The 12898-nt window shown below is 34.0% G+C and overlaps 1 long non-coding RNA gene across 2 annotated transcripts; it reads left to right on the top strand.

Annotated features, from left to right (window-relative positions):
* Positions 1–5651: 5651 nt before the first annotated feature.
* On the top strand, positions 5652–6779 carry LOC141390927 (uncharacterized). 2 transcript variants are annotated; one of them, XR_012409520.1, is made up of 3 exons: positions 5652–5806; positions 5871–6341; positions 6414–6779. It is a non-coding gene; the product is annotated as an uncharacterized lncRNA (long non-coding RNA). The 2 variants fall into 2 exon arrangements; XR_012409519.1 differs by having other exon boundaries at positions 5652–6341.
* Positions 6780–12898: the final 6119 nt, after the last annotated feature.

Genomic DNA, 12898 nt, shown 5'->3' with positions numbered 1-12898 from the left:
TTTAATAAATAAATAAAGTTTTTATTTGAGCTTGAGGTCATAAGTTTATTTTTATTTGTTCTTTATTCCAATATTTCGCAATTATAAAATTGCATCTTCAGGGAAGATCTACAAAAACAATAATAATGTTTGTTACTTAATAGATTATATCACAGCATATTGTAAAGATAAACACAAAAAACATACACATGAGTTCGCTTACAATTTACGTAAAAATATTTAAGTCAATTTTTACTTAGAACTAATGTAGTTTCACTACCATTGTCGAATGTAAATATTGCACTAAATGTTTCTACGATTGCACGATCTCTTTTGTGTCAAATGACGGTAGCAATATGCTGCGTTGTCAGTATCGCTCTTGTAGTTTATCTTCTTGTTGGCTGGTAAGCTGTTAATATGTAACATTTCTAATGTTAATCTCCTGTTATAATTACTCTCTGATTGAAGTATGTGAACACTCTCAAAATTTGGCAAGTGGTTATTAGACTTGCAGTGGTCTGCAAGTGCTGTTTTTTGGATTGTGTTTCTATGTCTAAGTTTTATGTCAGATCTATGGGCAGATAATCTAGTTTTAAGTTTGTTCTTCGTGGTACCGACATACATTTTTCCACATTTTTCTTCTTCATTACCATCGCATTCAATCCGGTATACAATATTGTGTTTATCGAGTTTTGCCACTTTATTCTTGGTTTGGCTAAAAAGACGTTTTAAAGTGTTGGTTGGCTTAGATGCTACGTTGTATTTATTCTTGTCGTAAAAATCAGCATGTTGAAATCTTTCTGATATACCAGGAATGTATATCATGCTTTTGTAAGTTTTCTCAACATTCTCTTTTGGTTTTTGTATTGTAGAATTGTTAATTAAATGTTCGATTAATCTTTTGGGAAAACAATTTTTTGATAATATGTCCTTGATTTTTACGATATTGTCATTATGGAATTTCTTGTCACTTATGCTTAGAACTCTATTGATGAGGTTTCGTCCAGTGTTGATGATCATCTGCTTCGGGTGTTTCGAGAAAAAATTTATGATGCGTCCCGAAGCTGTTGGTTTTTGGTACCAATTGATTTCCAATTTGTTATTTATTCTCGTTATAATTGTGTCTAGATATGGAATGGATCCTCCTGTCTCTTCTTCCATTGTGAATTTTATATTGCGATTAAAATTGTTAAGTGTCTCCAGTGTGTGATTTATTGCATCTTCGTCCAGAATTAAAAATAAATCATCTACATACTTTGTCAATATTACAGGCTTCGTCAAAAGTTTTTCCAAACAGGTGTCAAGTAGTTTCTCCATAACTATATCCGCCACGATAGGAGAAGCCGGTGAACCCATTGGTAGTCCTTTTCTCTGTTTGTATATGTTGTTCTCATATTGGAAATATCTATTGTCTTTTATACAAAATTTAAGAATATCAAAAAATATGTTCTTTGGCATATTAGTGTATTCTTGTATATGTTCCCACTTTTCTTCTATTATTGATATTCCAAGGTCCACAGGTATGCTGGGAAATAGGGAAACGACATCAAATGACACCATTCTCTCATTATCCTTAATCGTCAAGTTTTTGATCCTATCTCTAAATTGCACTGAGTCTATTACATTATATCGGGAATTCTTAGTCAAGTTCTTTAAAATATTTACTATGTATTTACACAATTTTATAGATGGAGAGTTCACCGATGAGCATATCGGTCTCAGTGGATAATCCTCTTTATGGATTTTCGGTAATCCATATAATCTCGGTGCTATAGCCACGTCCGTTTTTAGTGTCTTTCTTTCCATTGAAGAGATTACTTTATTTGTATATAACTCTTCCACAAGTTCATTATTTTTCTTACTAAAGCTAGTTGTGGGATCTTTATTTATTCTTTGGTATGTCATCATGTCTGACAAAATGACATCCATTCTATGTTTGTATTCGTCTTTCCTCATTGCCACTGTCACGTTACCTTTATCAGCCTTCAAAATCAAAATATCTTTATTTTGTCTTAGGAATTTTTTAGTTTGTTCCACTGTTCTGTTAACAAACTTATCTCTGTGACTCTCTTTTATTTTATTGAGATGTGTGTCCAGCATTGTTGTTAGCTTTGTTCTCAATAATTCCTGTTGTTCTTTGTCATAGTTCGTTTGTATGATTTCGTCTCCATCTGCTATGAACTTAAAGAGAGGGAAATCTGATTTACCTGTGGGCAATCCGAACTTCTCTCCTAGCGACAACAACCATTTTACGTCTTGGGGGAATTCTGTGTTGGTTTTGTTTATAAACCAATTGTCATTGTATGTAATATTGAGTTCTTTGATTTGTTTCTCCCTAAGTTTGTCGAACTTTCTTTTTTGCACATTCTTATTTTTGTTGTGTATTCTGGTTGTGATCTTATTTTCGTTGTTATAGATGTCATTTAGTTGTTCTTGTGGTAATTCTCCTTTGAGTGTTTCACCTATCTTTTCTATTTCTTCATTGTTGTATTTAATGTGTTCATGTTTTTGTTGTATTATTAAATTAAGAATTTTGTTTTGAAATGTTTCAATATGTCGTTTTAGCAAATCAAGAATGTGATGGTTATTTGAAGTTGTGAATATTTTGTATATGTTTTTCATTGTATTTTTTATAAAATCAGGAATGATTCCATGATTACGGCAGCGTATTAAGAACGTCAAAGACGTTTTTAGTTTGGTGTTCTTTACCTTCAAATTTGTATATTTGTTGATTCGTTGTCTGGAGTTATTTCTTTTTGTGTTTTTGTAGATCATTTTTGGTTTGTTTGCTTTCGGCGTGCTCTCCGTATTCCAAATGATTTAGTTTTGAAGTTGTTCGACCTTTTAACGAATTGATAAATAAAGTTTTTATTTGAGCTTGAGGTCATAAGTTTATTTTTATTTGTTCTTTATTCCAATATTTCGCAATTATAAAATTGCATCTTCAGGGAAGATCTACAAAAACAATAATAATGTTTGTTACTTAATAGATTATATCACAGCATATTGTAAAGATAAACACAAAAAACATACACATGAGTTCGCTTACAATTTACGTAAAAATATTTAAGTCAAGTTTTACTTAGAACTAATGTAGTTTCACTACCATTGTCGAATGTAAATATTGCACTAAATGTTTCTACGATTGCACGATCTCTTTTGTGTCAAATGACGGTAGCAATATGCTGCGTTGTCAGTATCGCTCTTGTAGTTTATCTTCTTGTTGGCTGGTAAGCTGTTAATATGTAACATTTCTAATGTTAATCTCCTTAATCTCCTAGACTAAAATAAAACCGTGGGGCACGTCAATTGTCTACAATCGTTGATTAAAATGTTTGTTTTGTCATGTTACACTATAATTAGGCAGTTGTTCAACCGACAACGATGGACGTGTGATAAGTAGGACTAGAATGTGGAAACAAGCTAGCAAGCTCGATTATAAGCTAGTTTTAGGGTTTCATAGTGGTGAACGAGTAGTACTTTGTCGATTAAAGACAAACTACGAGCAGTGAAACGATTCCTCGTCAGCCAGCAGTGTGAATGTCCAACGATAAACTAGTTGAAACATCTCTTTTATTTACATGGAGTGTATAACTATTGTAATTTCCTCACCGTCTGCGGGCCAACTGCCTAACGACGAATTAAACGATTCTTCTATCGCACATTAAGTCGATAATTTGTAGACAATTGACGTGCCCCACGGTTTAATTTTAGTCTAGTCTATGCATATGTTTATAATTCCCACGACTGCATCTATTTTATTATTATTTGGTTTTTAGTACATTTATCTTAAACATTGCAATGTATGTTTAACATAAAACCGTTTAACTTAAAAAGTTTTTTTACCTATTCTTATTTTCTAGTTTTTAGTTTTTATTTCGCATTCTGTTTAATTCATTTAGTGCTTCATTATTGTAAGGTTTCCTGCCCGTTAGTTTATTGCAGTCCCACTCCTCCATACGTAGTCCCTGCAAAGATCTTACTCTACTAAGAGCCACGTAGGCTTGACCTTCTTCAAACTGTTTCGCACCTAAGTATACGACTGCGTGATCCACAGTGCTGCCCTGCATTTTATGTATTGTAGAAGCCCATGATAGTATTAAAGGCAACACACATCTGTGTGTATCGCTCCAGTTGTTTTGTTAACCTGGCTTCATATTCTTCAGGTGATTCTGACACTATCATCTGTGTGTATCGCTCACGTTGCTTTGTTAACCTGGCTTCATATTCTTCAGGCGTTTCTGACGCCGTCATTTGTGTATTTCGCTGACGTTGCCTTTTTAACCTGGCCTCATATTGCTCAGGTGTTTTTGACGCTAATTGTTCCCTTCGTTTCTGTAATCGACTATTTCTATCACCTTCACTTTCTTTAGCTCGTTTTGCTTTATACTTTTCTTTCGCTTTTTGAAGCCTTCGTTTACGTTGTGTTGCAGTTTCTGTTTTATTTGTGTTTGTATTTTTTATATTTTTTTACCATTTTGTTCCCACGAGTAATGGACATTTAAACGGTCGACCCCCCAGAGGTCCAATAAAGGGCAAGGCTATGTACAACAAGATGCGCCTGAGTCTTGAGGGGAAAACGCTAACGACATATCATTTTTATCCACCCTAATGCCATACAGTTCTCGGCGCGTTTTAACCTTTCACCTTAACTTGGGTGGTGTACCGCTAACGACGTATAATTTTTTGCCACCCTAACGCCACACAGTCCTCAACACTATAAAAAATCTTGACTTGGATGGTGGATTCAGGCTGGATTATTCAGATACCTAAATTACAATTTCAATTTCTAAATTTAAATCTTAATTATACGCCATTTAGTGGCTGCGCCCATCTTAAATATTGAGGTTGTATAGTGCACTGTATTCTTCTTGTCAAGCCCTTTTATTTGATGCCCATATTGGTGGGATTGATAAAAAAATGTTATCAGCCATTTGGTAGCCGCGGTCATCTAAGATTTCAATTTTGCATAGTAAATTGTATTCTATTTGTTGAGACCTTTCATTTGATACCCATGTTGATGGGATTAATAAAACCTAAGTTATCCGCCATTTTGTAGAGGCCGCCATCTTGGATTTTAATTTTATATAGTACATTGTATTCTACTGGTTGAGCACTTTCATTTGATACCCATATTGATGGGATAGATAAAACCTACGTTATCCGCCATTTTGTAGCGGCCGCCATCTTGGATTTCAACTTTTTATAGTATATTGTATTCTGCTTGTTAAGCCCTTTCATTTGATACCCATATTGATGGGATTGATAAAACCTACGTTATCCGCCATTTTGTAGCGGACGCCATCTTGGATTTCAATTTTTTTTATAGTATATTGTATTCTGCTTGTTGAGCCCTTTCATTTGATACCCATATTGATGGGATTGATAAATCCTACGTTCTCCGCCATTTTGTAGCGGCGGCCATCTTGAATTTATAATGATATTGAATAAACATAATTGTATTGTCACCAAAATCCAAAGTGTATACAAAATTTCAGATTAATCGGTTGACAGCATGGCAGAATAAGAAGGTAATCTCATTTGAAAAAACCGTCCTTGAGCTGCCAAATACAACACTGCATCGAAATAATATGAAAGTTGTTGTTGTTATTGTATGTCAATTACAACAAAAACAACACACTGTTTGTTTACATTTGTGTATAATAAAAATATATAGAATATTTTCGTAATTTTGGAAAAAATTGTGTGCGGAAATGAAACGGACATCGCGGTCAAAACTCGCTAAAATAACTGTGTATTTAATTTGGAAAAAATTGTGTGCGGAAATGAAACGGACATCACGGTCAAAACTCGCTAAAATAACTCTGTATTATTTATTTAAGCAGAACGAAACAGAAGTAAACTTGAATATCTTTGTATTGTTATTGCAGATTTTAGATAAGTATAAAAGTCAAGAAAAAGGGTGTTTGCTTGCCAGCAGCGTTTATTCATCCTGATGTCGTCAACAACAAACGTCAGCGAAGAAGCCAATAAGTTATTTGGTTTGTAGCGAATGGGAATGGGTTTGTATTAATATATTGAATGTGTTCTGGTTGTGACAGTTCACTAAACCCTTTACCAGTTCCTTATGATGTACAAAAGTTGCAAAAGATCACTCAATCGTATGCTGAGATTCTCCGCAGTCGCGCCGATTTGGCTGTTGATAAACGTGTCAATGCTGAGTCTATAGTTAAGCGCAAGAAAAACAACGTTGAATTGCTAAAGATCTTTTCTAAAAGTATCTGGTGACAGAACATTTCTCTTAGACCACATGTTACAATTGTACAACCAGAAAACGCCTCATGGGAAAGTGAAGAAATTAAAGATTTCTCCGACGATGAAGTAACAAAGGAAATAAAAAGGTATGTTATCGCTTCATAGTTCTTATAGTTTGACAAAAGGATGTAGTAAATATGCAAATATTTCTTTTACAGATGCAAGTCAGACCAATCAGCAGATATGTGTCAACGCCCGGAACATGTAGAAGAAGAAATTAGTGGCGACAGTCAATCCGGACACATAACACCAAGCAGATCAATCTCAATATAATACAAAAACCTCAGAGAGTCAAGTCACCATTAGGAAATGGATTTCTGCTAAGAGTTAATGTCCGTCCCCCAAAGGAAATGTTTAATTACGAACCCTCTTTGGATAGTGAAGCCAATGAACAATTGTGCTCCGATGGAATACAGTAATTAAAATATGGGTTCTCATTACTGCTTAGAACGTACTTTTTATTAATTTTTGTACTTTTCAACTATATAGAAAATTAAAACTACAATTATAAGATATATATATTTAACTTGTTCGTGTTTTAAATGTTCCTGCGGACAGTAAAGGTTTCTCCTTGTAATATGGGGCGTTGTGATTGGGGCTGACTTCGCTGGGAATGCTCTACCGTCGACATCAAGGTTGTGCTATTTATTTCAGATTTGTAGTCTTAAAACTGCGTTGTTTCAGCTATTGATCGTGCATTGTAAAAGTATTTTAAAATGCACACCGTTGCAAAATCTACTCTGCGTTTCACCTCGGGTATGTTTGGAAAATATTGGTCCACACCTTTCCGGTACCTCACCCAAAAGTTAAAAAAATGTCACTAAAACGGTACACGATATATCTCATGAGCGGAAAAAGCAAACAATTTGATCCAAACTATGGTAATATTTTTTACAAATTGAGTTTAACTTCTAAAATGGTCCATATCGGGATTCTCCTTATTGTACCTCCACCACAAAAGTTCAAGTTTTTTGTTGAAGTGCAGTTTAGGTAGGGTCTGTTCGAAGATCCTTTGGATATTTATACCGATGCTATTCCTTGTGGAGCGATATTATGTTTTTCGTGTGTAAGTCCATGCTTTCTGACCTAGTGGTCCAAAAGCTCTAATTTATACGTTTAGCAATTGAAAGTACTGGGTGCGATATATATATCGAAAAGAAAGTGGGAAGTGTTGTTTTCCCCGGGGAAAAAATAATATTATGTTGTAGTCATAATTACAGTGATTACGCGCTATTAAATTTTCGAGACGCCATATTTTATTTTTTTATCTTTTGGTCATTATGTCAGGATGCAAGGACATGCCCATGTTTGAAAGAAATAATACGATGTGGAATATCAAATAAACTGCATTTAAGGAAAAATTTTGTGTGAAGGTACTCGAAGAAATGAAACAATATAGTCCATACCTGATCTAGGTCCGAAAGAAATGCTATCTTTGGACTAAGTCAGTTGATCCGTTCGGGATTTATCGTGCGCACCATTTTAGCGAAAATGTTTGAGATTTTGTTGGGGTGATACCGATTGGTTGAAGTGGGCCGATATGGTTCATCTTCGAACCTAAAAGAAGACAAATAGGTTCATCCGTTCGGGAGTTATCGTGCGCACCAGCTAAATAGACGGACGGTCATGGATAAATCAACTCCGAATCGTCTGAAACATCATTTCGATGAAGCACAATTTTGACCTCAGACAATAGGCTGAGTATATACATTTGGCTTTTATGTGAAGCCGAGACCAGATGATTTAACCTCTGTAAAATTATAAATCCGCAAATTCATGCTCTATGTCACTGCAGCTAATGTGAAAATGATCAATGCTTGCAAAAATATTTCGAGGACCAACATTTGGACCACATCGTCTGATCCGGTCGAGAGTTGTTCTCCAGCCAGATAGATGTACAGGGCCAAATTGAATCCAATCTGTCGAAAATTTTAAATTAAAAAAAATAAATTAAATTGGTTGGAATTTAAAATGTAAATAAAACTGACATACATATGTATATTTTAACATATACATACAAAGTTTGTCAAAATCATTTTGTCAATGAAGGGACGGCAAAGCGAATACTACTCTGTGAGTTGTGAGCGTGAGGTTACCTTGTATCATTGTATCATGGGTTGACAGGAAGAGGGTCAAATTTGAATTACTAAATTTTACCCAAGAATAAATAATAAAACAAACGGGGTGAGCTAAATAAAACCATTTAAAAATTTGTTTCCATGAATCCAAGGTTTGCACTATTATAATACGCGAACTATTGTAGTTTACCTGTAACTATGACTATTGCTTGATCTTGAACAAATCTCAAAAATTTAACAAAAAACTTAATTTGCGTGGAAGTTATGACCGGTTAAATGAATAAAAGTGGGTATAAACACGTTGAAGCTAACGAGATTTTTTACGTTGCTATTCAATTGTGGGACATAGAAAAATATATGTTAGATATATGTTTCGATCCACACAAATATTTGTTTGGGACTGGTTGCAAACAAATATATATTTGGATCCAAACATAATTTGTTTCTTTTGTAATATATCTCAATTTTATTTGTTTGGGTACCAACATAATTTTTATGTTAGAACATCCCGCTTGCAATGAAAATTCCAATTGTTGCAATTTAAGTAGTCCAGAACTAGTACTAAGCGGTACTAGTACACAATTGACCACTAAGTAATGCGAAGGGAACCAATTGACATATTTTTAGCCCCAAGTAAACGACAAGGCGTCAGTTAATTAAATCCACAATTTTTTTACGTAAACGACGATTTGTATAAATAATTCACATTTGCATATTCTTAATAACTTACATATAAATGCAGCATTCAATAACAGAAGCTAGTGCTGATGGACTGAACATATTCGTACCTATTATTCACATTGTTCTGGTATAAAAAGGAATACCAAGGAAACATACAATTTGCCATCTTCTTCTCTCTACCCGCTACCAATGAAAATTCCAATTGCCACAATTAAATTCGTCCAGAAATAATTCTGGTCTGAACTACTAGAACCAAATCGTCACAAAGTAATGTGAAGGGAACCAATTGACACCTTTTTATCCCCAAGTAAACGAAGAGGCGTCAGTTGCGACTATTTACTCTTATATAAAATACACCACTTTTTTTAACAACAACAGAAGAGAGGAATGATAAACACACTGGTATATGACTGTAAACTAGGAACTAGTACAATACTATCTACAGGTAATGCATAAAAAGTCAATTGGTTACCTCCTATGACATCCCCATGTTAAAGTTTACAGTTGATTCCACTGTGAGGGGTCTAAAGTGGAACTAGTTACTGTAACCCTAAGAATCGACGAGTTCCCGATGCCGAACTAGTTCATTTTGCAAGCGGGATATTTTTATGGGTGGAGAGAGCATTTTTGTCAAAGATAGTAGCAACAGGAATCTCGGCTGCGGAATGCAGTTTTATAATAAAGAGTTGTGTGTATGGTGTAATAGAAGACGCAGAAGCGAAGACGGTGTGTATGCCAAACGCATGTGTTTCGTTCGTTTTTGTTGTTGTTCTTTCAGTTAACCAACCTAGCAAGCGAAGAGGAAAAGAAAAAAATGGCATGAATTATGTTGTTCTTCTTTCTTCAGTTTTCTCAATACAATCGTTGAGTAAAGTAGTAAAGTGAGTGAATAAATCAGTGTTTTGTGTTTTCTTGAAGAAATTGTGTTTTTTAGTAAATTAAATGCCCAATACATTTTATAATTGGAAATTTTATAATTGAATCAAAAATATAAATTTTTCGTATACATATGTACATACATATGTATATTTGAAATATGGATGTACCTATTTATTATATTATATAATCATTTGATTCCAGGTGCTGATTTCCTGCTGATGATTCCAACTTTGAGGAAAATGTGTTTTATTTCATAACTAAGAGGAGGCGTTCAACGATGTTTCTAAATATTTTTTTCTTTCTAAAATTGTGACTTTTTATAAATTATTCCATTCCGTTTCTCTTTTATTAAAGGTTGTTTATGTATGCATTTGTTTGGAATTTGTATGTACCTACGCGACTGTTGTTGATTTTGTGTTTGGTATTTCTATGCATTTCAATAAACCACCACCATTTATAAATGTGTGTATATATTAGATATAGCCATTGAGCGCTTACCGAGAGCAAGTGAGCATACATTTCAATGTGTTTCACGTTGAAATTTACGCTCCATTGCTCTCAGTAAGCGCCCACTAGTGCATGTGTTGTTTTATATTTATTTATATTATATCTAAACAACTATTTGTTTGCACCCAAACAAATATTTGTTTGCACCCAAACATAAATTTGTTTGCAGGACCAAAACATATGTTATGTTTGGGACTGGTTGCAAACAAATATATGTTTGCTGCAAAATATGTTTTTCTAAAAAAAAATATTTTTTGGGCATAGTATTTACAATATTCTTTTGAGTGTGCTGGTATCCCGCGATATTTTAGTTCATTGATCATAGATCGTGAAAATCCATCCACTACTGCAAAAATTAAAAAAATTGCGAAAAAAAATTATTGAAAATATCGCGAATTAATTTGCATTTCTGTGGATCGTTTTTTTCAGTTTGGAAACCGACACACCCCTCGCGTTTTTGCGGAAACAGAGTTTTAAAAAGTTTAGCCGTATGTAAGTTGTATCCGATTTGTCCCAAAAATTGGTTGTGAGTGTACATCCACGGTTCTTGATAGATTTTATTAAAATTGGTTGCCTTTGCCTTCACCAAAATTAGTACTTCGAAAAACTTTAACTGTAGCGACATTGAGAAAATTTTGAAAAAAAAGTGGCGAAACGACCCCTTGCTGCAATATTTGTCTAAAAAAATTCAATTGGACAATAAATACACTATGGCTTGACGTAATTTGCAATAATGCAAATTTGAATTATTCCACTTGTAATTCGAATTTTTTTCTTTAAAATTGAAATGGAATAATTCGAATTATAAATAGAATAATTCGAATATAATATAATTGTTCCACAAACATCCCAGACAGGACAAGGAATACTTCTCTCATATCAATGAGTGCACCCCGATTCATATTATCTCAATAATATGGGACCTACAGTTTATCGCAGAGCCCGAACGGCGTGTCTACACGCAAAAAAAATCGGCATCTCTAACATATGTCCCAAACATATTTTGCAGCAAACATATATATGTTTGCAACAGTCCCAAACATAATATATGTTTGGGTCTGCAAACAAATATATGTTTGGGTGGAAACAAATATATGTTTGGGTGCAAACATATATATAAGTTTGGGTGCAAAGATATTTATGTTTGGGTGCAAACAATTTTATGTTTGGGTGGAAACAATTTTATGTTTGGGTGCAAACATTTTATATGTTTGGGTGCAAAAAAATACAAACCCAAAAGGCACAAAAAAAAAAAAAACAAACACATGCACCAGTGAGCGCTTACTGAGAGCAAGGGAGCGTAAAATTCAATGTAAAACACTTTAAAATGTGTGCTCACTTGCTCTCAGTAAGAACTCACTGGCTATCTCCATAGTATACACACAAATGTTGAGGTTGTTTATTGGAAGGCAAAAGAACAACAAACACATAGGTACATACAAAATTCCAAAGAAATACGTAACACAATTTAATAAAAGAAAAACTGATTGAAATAATTTGTAAATAGTCACACTTTTAAAAAGAAAAAATATATAGAAACGTAGTTGAACGCTTCTCCTTTGTTGTGAAATAAAACAAATTGTCCTCATAGTTGAAATCATCAGCGGGGAATCGGCATCTAGAATCAAATGATTATGTAATGCAATAAATAAATATGGATATGCCATATTTCAAATATACATAAGTATGTATGTAATTACCAATATTAAATGCGATTTCTTCATTGTCCAATAAAATAATTCCATTCAACTTTCCGATTCAATTATAAAATGTATTGGGCATTTAATTTACTAAAAAGCACAATTTCTTTAAGAAAACACTGATCTATTCACTCACTTTACCGCCTTGACTCTACAAAGGCATCTAAAACACTGAAGAAAGAAATAAAATATAATTCATATGATTTCTTCTTTTCTTCTCCTCCTAAGTTGGTTAACAACAACAAAACAAGAAACACACGAGTTTGTCGCATACACGCCACCAAAGCCCCCTTCTTCGCTTCTACGTCTTCAATTATACAATACACACAACTCTTCATTATAAAACAGCAATCCACAGCCGCGAGAGCACTGTTATTACTCTCGTTGACAAACATCCTCTCTCCACCCATGAAAAAAATGTTCTAACATAAAAAATATGTTGGTACCCAAACATATCAAATTGAGATATGTTACAAAATGTTGCAAACATATATTTGTTTGGACCCAAACATATTATGTTTGGATCCAAACATTAATTTGTTTGCAACCGGTCCCAAACATATATTTGTTTGGATCCAAACATATTTCTAACATAAATTTTTCTGCGTGTAAGACACCACTTTTGTAGAGAAGTTTTACATGGCTGAAATACTCAGGAAATGTGGCCAACATTACTGAGGGGTATTTTGCCACAGTTGAAAAGTATTTTGATGTTACCTGGCCGGGGAATCGAACCCATGACCTTATGTGTGCAAGGCGGGTGTGCATACCATTGCACCACGGTGGCACCTGAATTAC

This window comes from Musca autumnalis, unplaced genomic scaffold (genome assembly GCF_047663935.1).
Source record: "Musca autumnalis isolate F117 unplaced genomic scaffold, ASM4766393v1 scaffold_1, whole genome shotgun sequence".
In the NCBI taxonomy this organism is placed as follows: Eukaryota; Metazoa; Arthropoda; class Insecta; order Diptera; family Muscidae; genus Musca; species Musca autumnalis.
The sequence above is the reverse complement of the archived record's forward strand: the minus strand, read 5'-3'. Positions and strand labels throughout refer to the sequence as shown.